The sequence below is a fragment of the Chenopodium album genome, chromosome 18 (genome assembly GCF_948465745.1).
Source record: "Chenopodium album chromosome 18, dcCheAlbu1.1, whole genome shotgun sequence".
Lineage (NCBI taxonomy): Eukaryota > Viridiplantae > Streptophyta > Magnoliopsida > Caryophyllales > Amaranthaceae > Chenopodium > Chenopodium album.
In genome coordinates, this window is record NC_137851.1 from 35,417,808 (window position 1) to 35,442,180 (window position 24,373).

Consider the following 24,373-nt stretch of genomic DNA (forward strand, 5'->3'; position numbering starts at 1 on the left):
ATATTCATACTACGGAGTATTTTTCAGAGCTAAACTTGAAATTTATGTGGCAATGTCAAAAGTAAAGCTAAATAACTCAAAAGTAAATAAAAATTCTCAAAAAGTAAGTAAAAAAAATTACATTCTGACTGCCACGACCACCCTGCAACACAATACTTGGCCAACCCCCTCCTCACCCACGCTACAATAGCTAGCAACATAGGACCATACCTTTGATCAATCAATTAAAATCAACAAAACTATTTTAACATGCCAAGAATAATGTAGAATGTAGATTAGCCAACTTTGACATACTCGAATAACAAAGAAAACTAAACATAATCTCAAATCATCCACCCAAACAATAATTATGGAACTTTAATTACGAGTCATTTACATTCATATCCTTACAAGATGAGTCAGGTGATACAAAAGAAGTATGTTAAATTAAAAATAAACGTTTTGAAATTAAAAGTAAATAAAACAATATCAAAAGTAATAAAAAAAAATCTAGAGTATATGCATAATTAAATCATTAAAAGTAATATATAAACATAGAAAATGAGTCGTTGAATTTCACATCATTATAAGATGAGCCAATAATAACCCGTGTTTACAAATATGAAAAATAATTGGATAGGAAATTAGCATACAAGATTAAAGTAAATGTTTTTAAATATAAAGTGAATAGAATAATATAAAAAGTAAAGAAAAGATTTTTTAGTAGAAAACTCATGAAATAAGAAATAATTCATATTATAAAATAACCTACGTGGGATTCGAACCCACATATTTTGTGCAATTGCACAATACTCTACCCATTGAGCTAGTAGGCTACTGTATCATCAAAGTAAAGAAAAATTACTTAGAAGTAAATAAAAAAAATTAAAAGTAAATTAAAAAAGTTCTATAGTATATATGCAATTATTGGAAATAGAATTGATATGAAGTACTTTAAACGAGGACAACGAGCAACTTTCCATCATTTTAATATCCTTATTGCACATATAAGACATATATACAATGCAAAAAATAAGTCGTTTATAAAAACTCAAATTGAAGAATATATAAGAAAACATACCCCAAACAACTATGAAAAATATATCAAAGCCGCTTAAGATAATCCGTTGTCAGGTACATAAATTAGTTGTCCTTGGCCCCCTTGCCAACACTTGACTTTGCCATGCCTCTCTTTAAGACATAAAAGTGAAGGAGGGACTCGTGAACGATGAGCAAGAATTGGGATGTACAAGAGTTGACTAACTGATCAACAAATCTAAACCCATTAAAACCAGAACCATATAAACTAGGAAACTACAATAGAGCAACAAAATTAAATGCATTGACTTTGAGAAATTAAGGATAGACTGAAGTGTTGTAATCCATATACAAACCAAACCTGTGTGAAATATAGATACGACATATATCAATATAACACAACAAAATGCTCCACCGTATTCCCACAACACTAAGAGCTTGTCATATAGCAAATGTTTGAATATAATTATCTAAAAAGAGACAACAATGGCCAAAATCATACAAGAAAAGCTAGTCATATACCAAATTTCTGAAAATAACAAATCATATCAGAAACAAGCTAGTCTTATAATAAGCACAACAGAGCTATAAACCAACATATTACAGCTATGTAACCACTTTTTACCAACATATTACACACACACACACACACACACACACACACACACACACACACACACAAGTGCACACATACACATACATTGAGCTAGTAAGATGATTTTATACAACTAGCAGCATGAGTGCATTACACATTGCAGAACCAAAAAGTACAATCAATCCCATACATCAATAAATTTCAACCGAAGTTAACACCAATAGTGATGAATATATATGGAGTAATCTAACCACAAAAATCAACCAAGAAACTAAAAAAACAAACCTGTAACTCCAAGGGCAACGACCCATGGAATAGATTAATCACAACATCCATTATAGAACTAACCTTCCACTAAGCTCCTAACTTGATCCTCCAACTTCTGCACCAACTTCTCTATATCCTCCTGGCCTGTCATAAAGATCAATATATATTAAACACTAGAAGTATAAAAATTACTCAAAAGTAAATAAAAAAACCTCAAAAGTAAAACAAAAATCTATAAGCAATTAAATGGCATATTATCTAAGGTATATGATAATATTATTAAACATGATAAGGTAAGAATATGCCTCTGAACAACTATTTTATCTAAGGTATATGATAATATTATTAAACATTCAAAGTGAATAAAAAAATCTCAAAAGTAAATAAAAAAATCTCAAAAGTAACTTAGAACCAGGATGAATTTGAAATCTTAATAAAGAGAACTATGTACATAGTAAAATCAAAATACAATAATTCTAATCAAAGAAAATCAGAAATAAATTGAATTAAAGTTCGTCTCTAAACTGTATAGCAAATCGTAAGAATATACAACTAAATAACAAATTCACAATCAAAATCAAATCTAGACAGCAAAACCTGACAACACTCAGCAAAAATCGCTACAAAATTACAATCAAAATAAGCGAAATCGCACACTTATCAAACAAAATATAGCGAAAACCCTAATTTCGAATTTGAAGTAATGAAAACTCAAAAACACAAGCCCTAATTAAACAAAAAGAATAAAGAAAAAAAAAACTTACTTGATCAGAATTAACAAGGCATTGAAGATCCGTGAACAAATTGATTGAATTTGATATACGTATGCGAAGAGATTTCGCTGGAAAAAAATTCGCAGGAGAGAGATTTCTAAGGAAAAGAGAGAAAATGTGAAGAAGAGAGAGAAAGAGAAAAAAGAAACAGCCAAATTTATGGGGAGTCATTCAACATGCCGAAATGACTATTTCACCCTTAATGAAGCAGGTAAGATTACGACTGTCTGATGATGAACGACCAACGGTTGTGATAAGTTCCTAGTTTTTATTGTATGTATGTATGTATATGTATATTTTCTTCTTTTTTCAATCAATGTGAGCAATCCCAGATCACGCAGTCCATCACTCACTTAGCATTTGTGTTTCTCAGGCACGGTACCAAGCACTCAATGAGAAACGCAATTCGAGACGTGTTCATATCAAAGACATTGGAACACTAGGTATTGTTTTACCATTGTTTTCCTTTTTCTTTTACTTGCTTTTGAAAGTTATACAAATCACACACCTTCCCGTCCCAAGGTTAGGTGAATATGGGTTGAATAAATGAGGCCAAATGTTAGACGAGGCTCAAAGTGGTTAATGAAGAAAAGGGATATGTAATGCATAGGGATGGTTAAAGGGGAAATGATAGGTTGCATAGGGTGCCTCTAAGCATTGGTATACCTTGTGCTTGGATCGGCAATTTTTTTTTTTTTTTTTTTTTTTTTTTTTTGCTAATGATCGACATGTAAAAGGGAAATAATGCTCATTTTATTGATGAAAGGGTGAATAAATATAACACATAAACGCAATAGAGTCTAGGAATTAAGAGAAAAAACCTATGCTAGACATAAAGAGGGGAATGGAAACAAATAGTAAGAAATAGAAATCATGAAATCTTGCGCGATGGACTCGTCGTGCACCTTGTCTTCATTACTTCTTGTCGTCTAGAGGGATAGGAAGTTTGTTTGAATCAACTAGATCTTGAATAGCGGCCTTCAAATTCTAACATTGCTCGGTAAAGTGACCCCTTCCTTAATGGTATTTATAGTGAGCATTAGGGTCCCACCTGGCGCTCTTTTGTTCAGGTTTTGGTTGTGGAAATGGCCCAATTGGTGTAATCAAGCCTTGGCCGTAAAGGCAATCAAAGGCAGTGTTGTATGTCATTCCCAAAGGAGTGTAAGTTCTCTTTTTCTTTTGAGGGGGAGTGTTAAGAGCTAAAACATCATTGAGATCCACCTGGTTGATATTATTGGTAGTATTTTCGGGCTTAGAAGACGAAGAAGACGGAAGGTCGTTCTTCTAGTTTTTCCAAGTGTTATTATTGAAACTACCATCAGTCTTTATTAGCTCATCCTCGATATTGATGCCAATATCATATACAGCTTTGAAAAGGTTCAATGGTAGGAATTTGAAATGTTGCATGTACTTGTGAGTCAGATTCTGGATGAAGAGGAGAATCATCTCTTTTTCTTTAGGGGGATCTACCAAGAGTGCAACAGTTTCCCTCCACCTGTTCAGATAAGTAGTGAAGCCTTAATTTTCTTTATGTTTAAAAATGAAGAGTTCACGTTCATAAGTTCTGGCTTGAATGTTACACTTGTACTGATTCATGAAGCTTTCGGTGACATCATGCCAAATTGCAATGTGCTTGGCATCTAGAGAATAAAACCATTATTGGCAAGCGTGCTCTAAGGAGAGAAGGAACACCGTAAGGAAGAGTGCTACATCTTGTCCCTTAAGAGCCATAGTTGCAAAAAAAGCCTTTAAGTGGAACATTGGGTTGTCAGTAGGCTTAAAATTTGGAATGTCAGCAGTGGAAAGCTTCTAGGGAGTTTGTCCTTGACAGCCAAAGAAGTGGCAGGTTGCTCCACATAGGTGAAGTCCTCGGAAATCTTACTTGTTCAATCGCGGCCACAGTGACATTATTTTGCTCCATGGTGGTGACCTTGGTAGTGAGAGTTTGCATCATGGCAGTGAGTGCCTCGATGGATTTGTTAATGTTCCCAATATTTTCTTTAGTGGCCATTGGAACGAACTGAAAATAGTTTGAAGGTGATAAGTGATGTGGAGATGGTGAAGTTTTCTTTGAACACCTCTTAGGTCTAAGAGGTTGTTGTGGTATTGACTCGAACCGCACCAATCTACCCCTACTCCTTGACCATGTTTTGTGAAATAAAACAAATTCACTCAATGGTTTGACACACTTAACGAAATCGGGAAGGAAGAGGGAAAGATAGAAAAACTTCACTCATTTTTTTATGACGGAAAAAAGTGGAGCATGAACCTAGTATACGATCATAGACGTCATGGTGCACGACTCAAGTCTAAAAGAATTTGTGTGGAATCAACTTGACTCGTGACTGATTAAGTGATGTTATAAGACTCGTGCTATGGTCGTATGTCTAGACATTTAAAAACTACCAAGACGATTGACGCGTGGACCTAAATAGCACGAAAGAATAAAAGACAAACTAACTTAATTAATTTTGTCCAATTTTAATGTTTGTGCTATTTACTAGGTGAAAATGGTCCATTGGCAATTGTTAGTCATAAATAAGATCAAACACATCCAAAGAACAAATGTTAAAGTTAGCACAATAATCACAAGAAACAAGGAAGAGGACTATAATTCTTGAAGAGTTGGGACTCATGGGTATAAATAAATAAATAAATATAAAAATCGATAATACTATGTTATACGCGTTGTCAGGGATTAAAGGACTAAGAGAAGTAGAAGATTGGCTAAGACTAGCTTGACACGAAAAGATACGAAAAAAAAGGTTGGACGCTGAGAAGACACCTAAATTTGATAGGATATAGTATTTAGGTTATAGCTTTGTATCTGTGACTCTGATTGGGATGAAACTAGCGGCAAATGAATGATAAAACTCAGGGCTACAGATCCATAGGTTGCACGACACGTAATTCTTTCTATAACTCCGACTATGACCAAAACAAGTTGACTCTTGTGCAGGATACGGGAATAAAAATCCAGGTTGACTCAAAAAAAAAAAAAAAGACTATGACTAGACTATAAAAATAAAAAAAAATTTTATTATATAAAAGGGAGAAAAAAAACCCACAAAAAAATGCACACATAAACACATTGTCACGCATGATGCAATGAAATTCGCAACTTAGAGTCGAGTTCTATATTCCACTATGGTCAAGCTTATTATTTAGGTGTCAAAAGGTACCATGGTTAAGAGTTTGGACGTGTTAGCAAGGCAGCCTCCCTTGAGGGTGTACGCCAATGGGCGGCTCCGCGATTTCGTGATGAAATCGAACTCGACTCCATGGTTTGGGTGGATTTAAAAACTCGGATGAAAAACCTTATATTGCCATGAGCGTTTTCGGGTTGATATAGCTTAAATCCCCCGGGCTAGCCACATACGTAGAACACGTACTATTGTGACAAAATAGGCAATCTAAAATGAATATGCATATGTGACAATGCCATTTAAATCGCAGGAACACAATTCAAAAATCTTTCAAGTCTCATCCACTCATCTCAATTAATTACCGATCACTCAAATCAATAAATAACCAAGAATTATCCCTAGTGGAGTCGCCAAATTGTAGGCATCATTCGAAGCTCACCTACGTAAGCATGTTGTGAATATGCTTGGCACACATAGAAAATAGGAATTGACATACGATTAGGGACAAGGAAAGTAACGAGCTGCCAACGTGTTTTTAAGGAACTTGTAAACCGTTCACGGATCATTTAAGGCAACTACGATTAAGGGACAATAATAGTCAACAATGATTGACCCATGAAGGTTACACCCCATTCATAATCCATGAGATTACTAACTCCATATGGTTCGAAGCCACGAAAGGAGGATCGGGGATGATGTTACGAAGTGAGTCATGGAGTCACCTTTGCCCGTATTGGCCGCTACTCGATTCTTATTGTGAAAAGTATTTCCTGCGATCTCAAAGGCATGCAAACAAAGATTCAATTTGCTCCAAACTAATATTAGGCTAAATTGGTTGAATATTAATGCACATATAATTCTAAAATATCGTGATCACTTGATTAAACAACAAGATTAAAAAGGAACCTAAACTGATCGTCCATATTATCTTATTAGGCATTATATTCAATTACATATTTCCTTTAAACATGCAATATAGTGATCAACAATAAACTATAGAATAAATAGCAATATTAGAAGCAATTTAACAATAATATCGTTAGTCAAATCAAATAATAATAAACCTAATCATGATGCAGCTCCCGAGGACAGTCTGCTCTAGTTTCTTGGGATCCAGCATCACTTCGTCGATTTTTTGTTTATCGGGCACTTTTGACGTTTTCTGAGCTTCCTCCGTCGAGTAGCACTCTCCGCAATAGGCAGTTACCAATTGTTAAAGATATTACGAAAGAGTCATGATGCTCCTAAAGATAGTCTTCCAAGTCGCAATCGTCGAAGGAAAGTACCACTGCTTTTAGGGATTTATCTTGGTTTGATGTAGCGTACTTCATAACACCTTCCTCAGGGGTATCTGTTCTTGCTACTTTCTTTTCTATAGAGTATGTTAGTCCACAAATATCAGATCCACCATAGATAACATTGACTACCTTAGTGATCGTCAGGGCTTTGGGAGGCTGCTGGGGATTGCTGGGACTATTGGGCGACGCCTCTTTATTGCTTGAATTTTCTTTTCCCATCAGCTCCTTTAGGTGACCTTTCTTCAAGAGGAAAGTTATCTCCCTCCTCAAAGCATTGCAATCTTCGGTACGATGAACATGATCCTTATGGTTGTCGCACCACTTGGATTTGTCTTTGTTTTCGTCTGGCTTGTCGCTCTTCCTAGGCCAACGGGCGACAACACCTAAGGAATGCAATGCATTCACCACGCCTCCGATGTCGATGCAGAATCCATATTTAGCAATGTCGGGGTATGCGTCAGCATCTTGCTTCTGGGACTTGCCAACAGAGCTTTATGCATAGTTAGATGTAGCAACGTTATTGACATTGTTTACCTGACATGGCGTATCATAGGGTCTACGACACCAATTTTTCTTGTTGTTGGACTGCTTTTCGACTCTGTCGTTGCTAGGATCAGGCGAGGGGTTGACGCCTTTTCTGGTAGCGAGATCATCTTCCAATCGGATCTAAGCTAGGGCACGAGTCCTGACTTCTTCGAAGCTCGTGCAAGGATACTTGGTCAATTCTTTGTAAAGTTCCGAATCTGATGAAAATCCTCCTTTTCTATGGCTGTTCAAACGTCGTTTCCTTTGATGTCGATCATCTCCTTGTTGAATCTGCTAAAGTACGACTTAATGGACTCGCCATTAGTTTGACGACGCGGTATAGGTCGCTCGTCTTCTTTTCAACTTTGCAACTGTTGTTGAACTTTCTATAAAAAATGTTAAAAAAAGTTTGAAATTAGTGATGGTACCATGTTTGATATCACACATCCATTCAAGGGCATGCCCCATAAGGGTAGCTCCAAAAGATTTGCAGAGGACTTGGCTCGAGCAGGTTGCGGGGATGGAATACTGCCACATCCTTTGCTTATAATGATTGACATGCTCCAACAGGCAGGTGCTTCCATCATAGAGCGACGCTGGAGGAGGAATGTTGAGTCTTTTAGGGATATCTGCCATTGATATCTCTTCCACGAATGGCGACGCAGCGAAACCATCAGGCTCTTCCGTCATGGTCGGGACTAGCATACCGGGCAACCTCTTTAGTAAACGGAGCGGCTTAGCATTGTGAGCCTCGATCTTGTTCAGCCTCTAAGCTGTCGGATCAACTTCGTCATCATCCTCATGATCGGTGCGCTCGACATTGTCTTCCTCATCGTCACCACTTGAGTCATCTCCGGAGTTCAGGTCTACCATGGAGGGGACGTCATTGGTGTTGCGACACCGACGTGGTGTATTGCTGCGGACGGAGTCCAACTTTCTCTTGAGCGTGTCGAAAGTCTTCTGGCTTTCCTCTGCTAGTCGTGCGTTCTCTGCTTTCTGCTATGCGAACTCCTCTTGAGTCTTGTTGATTTCCTCCATGAGCTGATCGATGGTCATTTTTCCTTCTGACGATTCCATGAGAACTAGTTGACCTGTTAAAAGGAAAGTTTTTTTGAGATTTTTGAATGAAAATCTAGTCGTCGGCCCCATGGTAGGAGCCAAATTGTTTATGTCAAATTTCGCCTAAAGGAGACCTAAGGCTGGGACGTTCGAAGGCTAGAGGGTTACCTATGAAAAACGAATAAACTTAAAGTAAGAACTATAAAAGACAGTGTTTTGATGACGCAGAAAACCCAAATACGGGAAAATTACGGGTAGGTGCAAGACCACTGTTTCACTATGAATAATTTTGAGTACAATGAATATGAGAGCTATTAGATGAGAGTAGAATGCGTATGAATTATGTAGCTACTAAATACAAGTGTTGGGCTATCTATAATATCAGCTAGAGCTGTTAATTCGAGTAAACGGGTCGGGTTTGGGTCAGGTAAGTGTGGGGTCGGGCCAACTCGAATCGGGTCAATTCTGGTTAATGTCATAACCGGTGCGGGTCGAGTTTGGGTTGGGTCATGCTTGAGTCAGGGCACGTCGGGTCATATATCTTATCGGGTTTTGGTTGGGTTAATAACATGTCGTGTTACATTCAGGTCGGGTGAATAATAGGTCGGGTTTCATTCGGGTTAAAACGGCTTAGGGTCATTCTCGGGTTCGTGTTAGGTTCGGTCAAGTCAATAATTACTAGTTATAATAAGGTCGGGTCATTCTTGGGTTTAAGTCGGGTTCAGTTCAAGTCAGTAATTTGCGAATTATATTTAAGTCGAGTCATTTCCAAGTCGGGTCATTCTTGGGTTCAAGTCGGGTTCGGTTCAAGTCAATAATTTGGGGGTTCGGTTTAAGTAAAGACAAAATACTTTTAATATTAACATAGAGTAGTTTCAGCCTTACGAAGTTATGAATTTACATGTAAATTACAATATAAACAACAGATATCTTTATTTAGCTAATCAATATCTACAATAATAAAGATGTATAAAATAATAAGTCGAGTTGATTTCGAGTAGAGCCAATAACAAGTGGTGTTGATTTCGGGTCGGGTTTGTGATAGATGGTTGATCAATTTCGAGTCGGGTCAGTAATAGGTCAGGCTAAATTCGGGTCGGGTTAGGTACAGGTTGGTTTAGTAACAGGTCGGGTTAAATTCGGGTTTTGATGGGATAAAACAGGTTTGGGTCAATTTTGGTTCAGGTCGGATTCGGTTCAGGTCAATAATTTACGGGTTATATTCGGGTCGGGTCATCTCCAAGTTGGTTCATGTTTGGGTTCGGGTCTCAAATACTCGGGTTAACTCGAGTCTAGGGTTGGTTTCAGGTCGGGTCAGATCGAGTTCGGAACACCATTTTTCTAGGTTTAGACGGGTCGGTTAATAATCGAGTTCGGGTCGATATTTCAGGTCGGGTCAACTTTTGAAAGCTGTGATATTAGTTAAGATGCCTAACCCTAGCTAATTATGCCGTTAGATGCAGCTAACATTTTTCCTAAAATATAAGACGGTCGTTGCTAGACCAAGTCTTGAGCTTATCTTCTCATTGAATACTTTTCTGGATAAAATTTGAATTAAGTAGGTTAATTGTGTTGTTGGGAAATAGCTGCAGTACTATCGTGGGCCTTGGTCAATCCTTATGTTTCGCTGAGTTAGTTACAAGGTCGTTCGTCGTCCGTGCGACAGGTCGTGTGTTAGGACACGCTTGAAAATTGACCATAACACATGGTATATTAAATGGGGGCAAATATGTTAACACCTATTTTTATGTAAGTAAAAAAGGAGAGTTTTGTTCTTAAACTTATAAAAAGGGGTAAGTATATAAACAAACATTTTAAAGGGTATAAATGTCCTCGCACTATTCAAAAGAGCTCTTTTATACTTTTAAAGGGTAGGAAATCATCAGTTTTAAGTAATTGAATAAGGCCTTATGTTTATAATCAAATCAAATAAGAAAAAAATATTATGAAAATGACTTTTGATATTCACCTTATACGACGATAGTAACAAAGGGTGCTCAAGTGGTAAGAAGCTTAATGCAGCTTAAGGGAGATCTCAGCTTCGAGCCTTCCTGTAATACCCCATAGTTTTATGCATATTTTAATTTAAATCAGTATTTCATAACGTATTTAAATAACTTGAAATAAATTATTTATGGTACTTTATTAATTTAAAAAGGTTTATTTTAATAAAAGGTCCATTTTTATTTATTTAATAGTTTTGAAATATTTTATGTCATTTTTAGGAACTTTGAGGCATATGATTTTATAAAAGGAAGGTTTAAAGTCAATGGAATTTTAAACACTAGTGGAAAAAACGCTATTAGCAGCACCCTATTAGCAACTGGCGCTAAGTATGCTAGATACTAATAAACTAATTGCAACTGGCTAATATAATGTCAGTTATAAATAATATGTTATTAGCAACTGGCATAGATAAGAGCACTGCTAATAAGTAATGTTGTAAAAAATAAATTAATACTAGCAACGGGCCTATTTAATGTCAGTTGCAAATATAATGTTATTAGCAGCTGGCTTAAAAATGTACGTTGCTAGTAATAATTAATTAAAAATTAAAATTCATATTTGTAACTGGCCTTTTTATTGCCCGCTACAAATGTTAGTTCAAATAAAATTTGACCAATATAGTTGTAGCTGACATTAACCTATCCGCTACTAAAACCATTATCCAATATTTTTTATTATGTTTTAGTTTTTTTTTAAAGTAGAACTTCTTGTTATTTTCGCCCAACTTTTCCAGTTTTCCTCAGCGTCTCTCCTCCTTCATTCTTCTTCATCTTCTCTTTAGGGCTCCGATTTTGTGGTCTCGAATCCCACTTATTTTATGATCTCCTCCTCTAAAACCTGCTGCTTTTGTTTTTTTGTTCATTCAAGATTTGTTGATTTTTCACAAATTGATTACGTTCAGTTGCGCAGAGCTATACGTTGAATCAGAAATGATTCTGATTTTGGGGGTTTTAATGCTTGTGAACCATGTTGATTTGTTGTGTTGATAGTCGAAATTGTAATGAGATTTGTGGTTCCTCCCTGTTGTTGTTGTTCATCGCCTAGGGTTTGCGATTTCCTTTTTAACATCGACTTTCACTACTCATAAACCAGTCATCCGGTACGCCTTTTTTCGAAATTTGTTTCTTTAGGGTTTACGATTTCCTGCTTTTTGGGTTTATTAGTGTTGTGTGAGAGTATGAATCTTACTTGTTAATTGCTTGCAAGTACTTGTGCTTCGTCAAATGTGCGAAAATAAGACTAATTTTTGGGGGTGAAATGGGGCCTTGTTGATGCGGATGTTGTTGATGGGCTGCTAGCTAGTTGCTTCCAGCGATGTTGGTGCGTGAGGCTTGGTTAGGCGAGGTCGTTGCTACTGGTGTCAATTTTATAATAAAATTGATGTTTTTTGTTTGATCCAATTGAAGAATATTTTTGAGAAGTATATCAAGGACAACAACCAATAGATATAGGGGCCTTTTTAGTTTGGATCCCTGCTCTTGTTTTTGTTATAAAAGCATTATAAATTTGAAGTATCAAATTATCCCAAGTGTTTGTAGCTTCTTTATTTGCAGATTTTTATTCATATGATCTTCTTTTTTACTGATCGTTTTTTATTTCTAGGTTCTATATGAAATTGTTATTTCTTGAACTTGGTTTATATGTTTTCTATACATTTCTTAATTATGTAGCTGGAATTCCTTGAATTGAAATGGGTTTGAATAATCTGTTTTTGTTTAGATGGAATTCCTTGATAGAAATGGGCTTAATGATGTAGTTGGAATTCCTTAAAATGAAATCGCATTCACTATGTTACGCCTTCACATAGAATCATACTGGAGGTTAGCAGTTACAAATAACTCAATTTTGCTGCTGATTGCTATGCCATATGTATTATATTTGTTTTTATACACTAGGTCAATGTATTTGACTGGTGGTTGTATCACTAGGTTGCTACAATGGTTTGGTTTTAACCGCTTTGTCTTAGGTTGTGAATTTTTTATACAATGTAAAATTGCTATTATCTGTTTCTGTTTAGTAATTTATATGAAGATGTTCTAAATTAAGGATGGGATTTTCCATGCTCAATTTTTCCCTATTTGGGTTAGCTTTAATAATGTTGGTTTAGCTGTAAAAACCTGTTGATCTTTATTGTAATTGCAATGCCTTGGTTTATGCCCACCAACTATTCAACAAAATGCCGAAAAGTATTTCGTTTTTATAGAATGTTATGATTCATGCGTAGGATAGGCAAAGCACATCCCTATTAAACCAATTCATGCCAAATTTCTGCCCATCATCATTCTGCTCATTTTAATTTATTTAAGCTGCTTGATTAGACAAGTGTTTTTGTTTTCTTCTCACTTCATACACTTATAGGTTATAGATACTCGTTACCAAAGATGTATATTAATTTGTATTTGGTTTATATGAAGGGAAGGAATATGGATCCCTCCCTTGCCCTTTGCCCCAAATTGTTTCCACTTCTCTCTCACTTTCTCTTCCTTTTCGTTCCCTTCTTATCTTCCTCACACTGTTATATACTTGTTATAATAAGATTTACAGTGATTTTTTTATCTTATTCTAAAATGGCATGTTTACTGTTTATCTAAATTCAGCATATAGTAGTTTGGTTAGTTAACTTCATGTCGCTACCAAAGTTGTAATGAAAATCAAGCTCTCATTTTTCAGTTGTTTAAAGATGGAAAGCTCTAGCTACAATAGTATTCTTGAGATAGTTATTTTAGAAAAGTGCATTGTTTAGAAAAGGGAAGACCATCAGTCATCATAATAAACCTTTGATAAAAGACACGTGCCATAAACTACCTTTGCATGATAATTTAGTGTTCATCATGTTCATGTACCACGTACAACTTATTCTCATCTTCTTCACTTCTTTTCAATTGTATTTGATCATCTTTATTTCTTCAATTATCTCATTTCTTTCTTTCTTTTTTTTTCTCAAAATAAATAAGATATAATTAGGTAATTATAGGAGAAAATTAGTTAATAATAAAAATGCATTTTGCGAATTCATGAATGAATTTTGTGGTACCACCGGCAAGCTTGGTAATGTTAGCATTAGCATGGCCAATTTTGAGTTTTATTAATGCATGTGAATGGGCTTATGGTTTAAAATGTTCTATCAATGTGTTTGGTTGATGTCATTTATTGCTAAGAATGTATAATACAAGTATAAATTACATCTTAATGTGAATTTTGGTCTCGGTTATGATCTCAAGCGGTCTTTTTCTCCACTCTCTGTCAATCAATCCTTGTCGAAGAGTGATTTACCGTACAATTAAATCACAGCGAAACTATTAATATGAACAGAACTTTGATTGCACTTGACTTGATGACTATAAGTTCGCTACTTCTTTTGCAGGGATTTGTAGAAGGCGACTCACAGTTTCACAACATTAGTTGGCCAGAGTGCATATAGTCCCGTGTACAAAGCTCATATGTCAACTGGTGAAATAGTTGTTGTGAAGGTGCGACAACTGATTCAAAGCAAAGGGAGCGAGAATCTGAAATAGAGTTAATGTCGTAATGCCATATTGCCATATTTTAATCAGTGCCCCTTCTTAGCCAAATATACTCTACATCAAGGTTCATCCTTAAATGTCATTACTTAAGTTGCCTATGTGGTAGACAAGTTGTCTCTTTTTATGCTTAGTAATTGTGCTGATAGATTTGTGATCACACCTTCTTATGTTATTTGCTCTTATTCTCAGGTTAAGCTGTTAGGAAGGTTGCATAACAGAATCCTCTTGAATTTGCTTGGATATTGTACAGAGAAGGGAAAGAACATGCTTATATATGCCTATATGAGCAATGGCAGCCTAGCCTTCCATTTATAAAGTAAGTCAATAAACCATATCTTTAGCAGTTTTGAGAGCCTAGGTTACTGCTCAAATTAGAGTGTTCTAGCCCTTCTAGGTGTCATCGCAATGATATGAAATAATGAGATTTAACCAACTTTTCGTCCAAGAGAATTAATTTACTGTGAATGTAAATGGATACATTGAGATATGTTGTACATTGGGATATGTTAATAAGTTACAATGTCTGATTTTCACTTGTAGATTGACTGACAAACATCATGATAAAACTACCTTGTAAACGTAATAGCATCTAGAGTGCCTTCAGAAGCTAAAGCATCATCAACTCGTGGTATGTTGTATAACGTCTAACCATTCCTTTTTAATCAATATAATTGAAATGATTTATTGTGGACCTTATGATGCTCTTTATTTCTTCCTTTTTTTTTGGTGCAAAAGAGGGCCAAGCTCGAAATACAAACTAGAATTAAACAATAAAACGAGGAGTAGTAACTCCTATAAAGTCCTCCCTAAGAGTCTCATGTATCTCGATCAGGGGGGCATCTCCTTTATGAATTTATATAAAATTATGAATTCAGCTATGTTTTTCCTTTTACTTTCTTGGATGAGGGTAGGGCAGCATATTATTTCTCATGTATATCACGGTCTAGAAGATCATTACAATATATAATTTCCTTCAAAACTTTCCTTCTAAGAAAGTTGCTTACGGAACAGAAAGCGTGATGGACAGGCTCCCCTGTTTTACATTCTACAATTGCTATAGCACTGTCTTCTCTAATATGCAAAGCTAGAAGTTTTCTCACCAAATATTACGGAATTCAGGGTGGTATGCTTCCTGCAATAACGGCAATTGCAGTCCTCTTAGAAACTGTGCTCCCAAAACAGTGTAATCAGATAATATCTTGTTATGGCTGTGATTCTAATGGAGGTACTATGTTTCTGACCTAATTGAATATGTCGAATGTGCTATCGTTTTCTTAATGTGTGCTCTTTTTGGGACCTCTAAGACGTAGCCATCCTGGGTTTTGATTGTTTTCTTTATAAATTGCAGGTGGTGGATTACAAAATGTGTTAGTTATATATAGGTGTTGATGCTCTTTCTCGTTTCGTTTATTGAGCGAACCTGCATATTCTTTGTTGGAGTGTCTAGGTTCTTTAGAAGCCTATTAGCAGCCTTGTAATTTATTTTTTAATTTGTAATTAATGTATATTTCTTAATTAACACAAAATTTGTTAATATAGTATTTAATATAGTTTGTATATATTTTGGAAAAATTACAATTTTTTTTATCTACAAAAATGACTATTTGCAACTGGCATAGTTCTAAGCCAGTTGCAAATAGTCTTTTTTTTTAAAAAAAATTTATTTAAAAAAAGACTATTAGCAGCTAGCCTAGTACTACGCCAGCTGCAAATAACCACTATTAGCAGCTGGCCTAGTACTATGCCAGTTGCGAATAAATACTATTAGCAGCTGGCCTAGCACTATGCCTGTTGCGAATAATGACTATTAGCAATGAACAAGTGCTAGTTGCAAATTCTTATTAGTAGCCCCCGCAATAGCAGCTCCACACACCAATTGCTAAAAGCCACTTTTCGCCATTTGCTAATAGCGTTTTTTCCACTAGTGAAAAAAGTCAAATGAACAATTTGAATAGGAGAATAGATCATTAAGGGTAGAAAGGGAATTTAAGCTTAGGAGGGTTTAAAGAGGGGGTATAAATACCTATCTTATGAGTAAGTTAGATCTTGCCCAAGGTGGAGAATACTCAAAGGTAAACTCTCTCTCTCCTCTTATATTCTCTCTCCTTTAATTCCCCCCCCTTCTTACATCACACGACACACACACACACACCATGCACGGGTGGCCGGCTGCCTCCACCATCATTGGCCTGCCGCCACCAGCACTCGCCGGCAGCAGTAACCCAAAAAAAATAATAATAACTCTTTTGTTATAAATTAATCTAGCCTTGATTTAATTATTGTTTTTGGATTGTGTGATGATTTTTATGATGTTTAATTATAGTTATTATGTATAAAATTTTAAGATTTAGTTTTTGAATTAAAAAACCCTAAATTGAAAACCCAAGGTTTCTAAGTTAATGTATAATGATGGGAATTGATTATAGATGATTGAAATTATTGAAATAGGTGTTTTTAATCATGATTAAAGAAATTTTACATGTTTTTAATAAGCTAGAATTTTTCTATAAAAGTTACAATTATGTTTTTGAAAAGGATTTTTCATTACCCATATATTGAGAATAAAAGTAAGGATTTTTAATGAATTTTAAGCTTATTTTAGAGGGGTTTATAAGTGATTTAAAGAGTGTATATATTGCTAGAAATTAATATTGAATAGGTATTAATGTCTCTTTGTAATTTTGGGTTGTAGGAGACTTCCAAGTGAGTAACTTTGTTTAGTCGTGGCGATTTTGAGATCATATTCGAGGTACGTTCGCGTACTCGGTTATCATCTAAGTGTATAGATGCATGCTAGGCTTATGATAGGTATAGATTGGAATTGGTGATTGGATTGATGTTAGTGATTGATTTATGATGTATGAATTATTTATGGATTGATGTTTGGAATTAATCATGTTGGCATGTTGAATATGAACTACACTTTTATTATTAGCATGATTGAGAGCATGTTTAATTAAACTATATGTTTAATTTGGTTTAGAATATAAAGAGGGATTTTTTTTGTAGTTCATATAATTTTTATTGATGCTTTAAGCATGGGAATTGAGCTATTAAGTGTCTTAGTACACATGAATAAAATATAATGTGGTGCCTATGTGCACTTAAGGTGTTCTAAACCCCTAGGGATAAGATTTGCGGTGCTTTATGCACTTACGGTGTTATTTAACGCCGAGGTATTTTAAAAAGGGTTCAACATAAACTTTATGTGGTCACTAATTGTTCAAGAATTAAATTGGTACTCCCTCCGTGTTTTAATAAGTGTTACAGTTTGATCGATACATAGTTTTAGGCAATTTAATTGACTTAAATAAAATAAGAGGTGAGTGGGTAGTTGGAGTATTAAAAAATTGTAAAAGAAAGATAGTGGGGTTAATAGTTTATTGAAAAGTAATGAATGTGAGGGGAAAGATATAATAAAAAAAGTAGTAGTGGGTTTGGGTGGGAACCATGAGAGGAGAGAGATATAATATTTAAATACAACTTTATGCCAAAAAAGGAAGTGTAACACGTATTAAAACACGGCCGGATTCGATAAGTGTAACACTTATTAAAACACAGAGGGAGTATGTTTGATTGCTTGAATGATTTATTATGATTGATTGTGTTATAGTTTAAGAGTCATCACCAAGTCTAAAATAAATATATAAACAACATAAAGTTAAAGAGATTACGCACCAAAACTCTTGGAATGTATATACCTTCAATAAGAACATGTGGGGGTGTTATGTAACTTTATATTTGATCATAACATCTACTGGGATTACAGGACGCTGATGTTCCTTTTGTTATTATTGTGCACAGGACGTCCGTCATTTCATGTGACATTTGTCTACCCTATTAGCTCCGGTGTAGTTTACCTCAATTTATTTGGGGAAGGGATTTGGTGGGAAACCCGTTCGATTCATAATTAAATTAAACAAGAAATTTATTTATTTATTTGTTGGTTGGTTGTGTTGTGTGCTTGTAAACAGGTGCATCAAGGTAAGTTGTGTGTTGATAGGATTAAAGCATGTTAGTATGTAAAGTTTACGCTTATGAACTCAGCATGGTTGATTATGTGTTGTATGTTGTTTGACCTTGTCTTTATCTTGGTCCTACGATGACCCATTTCTAATGAAGAGTAGTGGGGACAAAGTGTAGAGAAGCATTTTAGGTGATGAAGCATATTCATGATGGGCAAGAGTGAAGAGCGAATTATGTTTAGTTTCCATAAGAATATGACGTGGTTTATTGCTTTGATTATCATATATTTTTCTTGTGAGACTAACGCAAAGGTTTTAAATATTTAATTCGGTTTTCCTAAGGGCCTACAATGGTTCCAACGTGTAGGTTGACTTTGTTTGACTTTGGTTTGACTTTACTTTCGTTTGGTTTGACTTTTTAAGTTGACTTGTTTTGAATGGTTTTTAAGGATAGTTTTCCGCTATGTGTCTTTGATAGTTGCCTTAGCTATTTTCATGGTGGCAATAACGTCTTAAAATTTCCGAATTCGTATTTTTTTTTTGGTAAGTAGAAATTTTATTACCAAAAGGAAACAAAATTACAACTTACACAAGCTAAGTTGTAACCCCAAACTACACAAGCTTGAAAACAGGCAACCAACCTCCATACTAATCCTAAATCCTATAGTGCACCTTATAGGAAGGGTTCACCAAGGAAAAGGACCAGACCTTGTCCCCAACTTCAAGCCACCTTCTATGAAGGGTGCCAGAAGACAGGAACAAGAAAACACCAAAAACGAAAGACTTCCCTAGATTCAATTGCAGGACAAGCCTCACAGAAGGACTAGACAGCAAGGCAGCAAACACAAAACCAAAACAGGAAAGCTGGATTCAGGCTCAGGAAAAGAACCAAGACCAAACAGAAACAAAGATCTCAAGATAACAAAAGTTACAAAATAAGCAGCTGCCTATCACTAACAGGACACCTACAAGCAACATTAAAAATTACATCTCTAAACACTTGGAATGAAGACTTACAGCTCCCTGTGAAGATAAGAGCATTTCTAGGCCTAGCTTTCCTGCACATGCTAGTAACCCACTTGATTTCATCATCAAAGGGTAAGATATTCCTGGTAAATTTCAGCAACTTTAAAATAGCACTCCAAACATCTCTAGAAAAGTTACAGTAAAAAATAGATGTTGAACAGTTTCCTGGTTTTGGGCACACAGAAAACAAACAGGATCACAGTTAATATGCCATGATTGCAACATGTCCTTAATAACCAACCTATTCAAGACATCAAGCCAGATAATGAACAGAGATTTTGGGAAACTAAATTATTGCAAATAATCCTTCTCCATTCTATTTTAGGAGCTTGCACAGTTAGGAGTTGGTAGGCTTTCTTGGTCTAAACTTTTCCATGATACTGAACAATATCCCATCCTCCAACATTATCAATAATACTCCTACAATCAAGAATTTTCTTCAACACCCAAGAGCCTTTCTTAGGAGCAGGCATACTCCACCATTTTCTACTTTTGAAATAGTATATGTGAACCCACTTAACCTAGAGGTTATCAGCTTTGTGAGCAAAATCCCAAAGCAATCTGGTTATAGCATCTTTATTCCATTCAAGCAGAGAAATCATGTTCCACCCACCACTAACTTTAGGGAGGTAGACTTGAGACCAAGCAATAAGAGACTTTCTAGAAGGGTTAGCTTGTCCTGTTCATAGGAAAGCTCTGAATTTTGCCTCAATATCTTTCAAAATTTTCTTAGGAAGGACAAAAATTTGAGCCCAATAAGTCTGGATACCAAACAAAGTACTTTTGACCAACTGCAACTTTCCAACCATAGGACAACAGTCTGACAGCTCAACCTTGAATTCTAGCAGTTATCTTATTAATCAAAGGCTTACATTGAGCAATAGCAAGCTTTTTAGAAGATAGAGGGACACCAAGGTATCTAAAAGGAATAGAACCTTGAGCCATCCCTAAAAGACTCCTTAAAGCAGCTTGATCAGTTTTAGCAATGCCACCAAAATACACTTCACTCTTGTCCAAGTTAGCAGAGAGGCCAGAAGCTTGAGAGAATTTAGTGAAAGCTTTAAAAAGCAGGGTGACAGAGATAGTATCAGCTCTTGAAAACATCAAGAGATCATTAGCAAACATTAGGTGAGTTAATTGGAGCTTCTCACATCTAGGATGATAGTTAAAATCTGGCTCCAAATTTAACTCAGACAAGCATCTTGATAAATATTCCATTCTAATTGCAAAAAGGAAGGGAGACATAGGATCTACCTGCCTTAACCCCTTCTTAGCAAAGAAAGGTTTAGAAGGAATACCATTAATCAAGATTGAAAAGGACACAAAATTCAAGCAGCTCATAATCCAGGTAATAAATTGAGAAGGAAAGCCAAGCTCAGCCATCACACTCTTGAGAAAACACCACTTAATAGAATCATAAGCCTTTTTGAGATCACTTTTTAACATGCACCTGGGAGAAAGGAATTTCTTACCATAACCCTTAATAAGCTCAATGGCTAGGAGAATATTGTCTCCTATATGCTTACCAGGGATGAAGCCAGCTTGTGCATCGTCAACAATTTCACGTAAAATTTCAGCCAATCTAGCAGTCAGAATTTTAGAAATAATCTTATACAAGACTGTGCAGCATGCTATAGGCCTGAAATCTTTAAGAAAAGTAGGGTTCTGAACTTTGGGGACAAGAGTCACAGTTATACAGTTCTATTCCCTCAGCATAGAAGAAGAATCAAAGAATTCCAAAACCTCCTTATAGACATCACTCATAATAGTCTCCCAGGTATTCCTGAAGAAGAAGGAGTTAAAGCCATCAATACCAAGGGCTTTAGATCTGTCAATACTTTTAATGGCCAAGTCTACCTCTGAGATTGTCACAGGAGCAACAATAGCTTGCTGAGCATTCCAAGAGAGCTGTCTACCCTTTCTCATAGTAGTGAGATCAATACCAGGAATAGAGGAAGCTCTAGAGCCAAGCAGATTGTTATAGAAGGTGAGAATCTCATTCTCAATAGCAGCAGGAGTCTTCAATAAATCACCACTATTTGAATAAATAGAATCAATTCTGGCTCTATTCTGTCTTTGCTTCATGACAAAGAAAAAGTAGTGATTATAACCATCTCCAAGTTTAACCTAGTTAACTCTGGATTTTTCCTTATAGATACTCTCTTGAATATTAATCCAATGCTTAACATTCTGAATAGCATCAATTTCCTCAGCAAGTAGATCAGAGTTGTCCGAATCCTCAGATATTAGATTCTGAATGGAGTGTAGATGAGCTTGGGCAGTTTTTACCTTTACAGCAATATCACCAAATTTCTGAGTGTTTAAAGATTTCAAATTCTGTTTGACCAACTTCAGCTTATTCTAGATAACAAACATAGCAGAATTAGAAACAGGAGTCTGCCAAGCTATATTAATTGTTTCTATGAAATCCTTATGGTCAACCAGACAATTTAAAAATCTAAAAGGCCTGCCCTTGCCAAGAAGGTACTGGAAAAAAAACAAGGATGGGACTATGATCAGAGAGAGAAGGAGGGAGATAGACAGCTTCCACATGCCCATAAGCATCCAGCCAATCTTGATTAACCATTCCTCTATCTATTCTGGTATAAGTTCTGGGCCTAGATTGAGCCTTATTACACCAAGAAAAGAAAGCACCCTTGCTTTTAATTTCAGTAAGAGACAGATCATCAATGCGATTCTAGAAATCCCTTATCTCATAATCAGTAACAACATTACCATTCAACCAGTCTTCAGAATTCAAAACAGAGTTGAAATCACCAATACATAACCAAGGAAGGTTATTAGTATTGATGCCTCTAAGACCAGCCCATAAAGGTTGTCTATAATGAATAAAGTGTAATCCATACACAACAGTAACCAGAATCTGAACCTGAAGATCTTTTGAACTCAATAAACAATGGACCAGCTGTTCAGAAGAGATCAGGACATCAAGATTAATGCAATCAGCCTTCCACCCCATCCAGATTCTGCCTCTAGGAGAGCTAGAATAGTTGATATGCCAAGACCAAGAGCTACCAAATTTCCTCTAAATAGAAATAAACTTCTTCTTCTTAACTTTAGTTTCAAGTAAAGCAATACAATCACACTTATTGTCAGAAAGTAGCTTTTTAACATCAGCTACCTTGTTATGGTCATTTAGACCCCTACCATTCCGGGATAAGACTAACATGGCTCCAAAGAGGGATTACCATCACCCTTGATAGGATCTGTAGTCTTAGGGTTAATATCAACAACATCATTTGTCTCATTAATCAAAGGTAATTAAGCATTAGAACTGGAGACAGTGAAAGAAATTTGCATGTTAGCTTTTTCTTATACTTCTTTCCAACCACATGTCATTCATCAGGTTTCTGAATCTGAGGAGCTAGAGTCTCTTTAATAGGTTCAGAAGCTTTAGGAACAGTAGCAGTGGTGGTCTGTTTAGGCACCCAGACTTTCTTCACCTGAGCTTGAGTGCCAGCATTGACTTTCTTCTCTTAAGTAACCTTCTTAGGTGTAGCACAGTCATGGCCCACCTTGTTGCACTTTTTACAAAATGCTGGAGTCCATTCAAATTGAATTTTAAGCTCAATCAATTCACCAGCAGGGCTCTCAACCCAGATAGAACTTGGTAGGGGTTTAGTCACATCAACTTCATTGAGAAGCCTAGTAAAAGAAACCCTGAGCTGCCTAGAGGTACATTCATCAGCACAGACTGGGACTCCAATCAAGCCACCAATTCGACTTAAAGTATCAGACCCCAAGCAATTTAAAGGCAGATTAGGTAATTTAACCCATAAAGGAATGGTTCTAAAAATTTCAGCATTAAAATCAAATTTTTCATTCCAAGCCTTAACAATGGCTGGTTTGCCAAAGAACATGTGAGGTCCAGAACATAAGACAACATTCTTATCAGCATCAGATTTCAAATTCATTATAAAGTAGCCCTCATCTTGCCAAAATATTTTTGGTTTAGCTATATTATTCTGGTTATTAGCAATAAATTTATGAATAACAGAAATAGTAGGAGAGTAGCCAATAACATAGAAGATAAGTGCGTTACCCCATTTTTTTATTTCCTTCTAGAAGTTCTGCTGCATTCAGCTTTGCAATCGATTTGCCATCTCTAATCAGCAGAGCAACAATGGACAGAGCAACCCCTTTTGCATTAAGCTTCCCCTTGAAAAGACCCTTCCAATCATCAGTAGGAACTTCAGGAGCTTGATTATCATCACCAGAACCCTTAGATGCCTCATTAGCAGCAGCAGAAAGAGTTTCAGAGCTTCGATTTGCTCAGAATTCAATGAAATAGTACCCGCAGAAACCCTAGGTATTCTTTCATTGGATTGAGCTTGAATCTGAGCAATCGATCGTCTATGGAAGCTTTCAAGCTTTCTCAGATCCTCCCTGGATATCATACTAGTAGATGGATGCACCAAGTGAGGAGGAGGAGTGACCAATTCTCCATCTTCGGCAATAAGTTCAATATTCAAAGAAACCCAAGATCTTCTCAAATTATCCAGGATCTTTTCAAATAGAGGATGCACAGTAGGTTACGGGAGAGGTGTGGACTGCTTTTTCTTGCGAGGCACGGTGGAGAAGAAGCCAGATGAAGATCCCGACCTAGCTTAAATCGCCATGGAAATCGCTTAGAGAGAGAAGTCAACGGAAGTCAACGCAACCCTCAATAATGTGTTTGACTTTCATTTGATTCAAAAATAGGTATTTTAAAGGAAAGGAACTTTTAGGGTGTTACACTTGCCATATGTAGAAACTATTGTTGGGAGAATTAGATCACCTAATATAAACCAAGTATAGAACACAAGTTGGATTTGAATGTTGTCGGAGGTAAAGATCCGTTGAATTATGTGGGATTATTAAAAAAAAGAAAAAAAGTAACAAAAATGGGATTTGAGCATAAAAACGTAGGATACGAGGTAGAAGGCTTAAAACTCTACATGCTAAGAAAATGAGCAAAAAAACTTCATTCGTTTCGTATCAGTTATTTTGAGACAGAAGATGTATTTGAAAATGGATATTATGATATATCTTATAAGATCTCCACATATAATATTTTTTTTTCTTAATCATAAAATGAAGTAAAAATAAGTTACTTCATATTTACATAGCGCATAAAGTCAAAACGTGAATTTTTTTTTTTTTTTTGAGGC

The 24,373-nt window shown here is 35.9% G+C and overlaps 1 long non-coding RNA gene across 2 annotated transcripts; it reads left to right on the forward strand.

The window, feature by feature from the left end:
* The first annotated feature begins 11,417 nt into the window (after window positions 1-11,417).
* On the forward strand, window positions 11,418-15,757 carry LOC145590807 (uncharacterized). Of its 2 annotated transcripts, XR_014102164.1 has the most exons (6): window positions 11,418-11,786; window positions 14,052-14,275; window positions 14,401-14,527; window positions 14,752-14,839; window positions 15,331-15,436; window positions 15,560-15,757. It is a non-coding gene; the product is annotated as an uncharacterized LOC145590807 (long non-coding RNA). The 2 variants fall into 2 exon arrangements; XR_014102165.1 differs by lacking the exon at window positions 14,752-14,839.
* The last annotated feature ends 8,616 nt before the right edge of the window (window positions 15,758-24,373 follow it).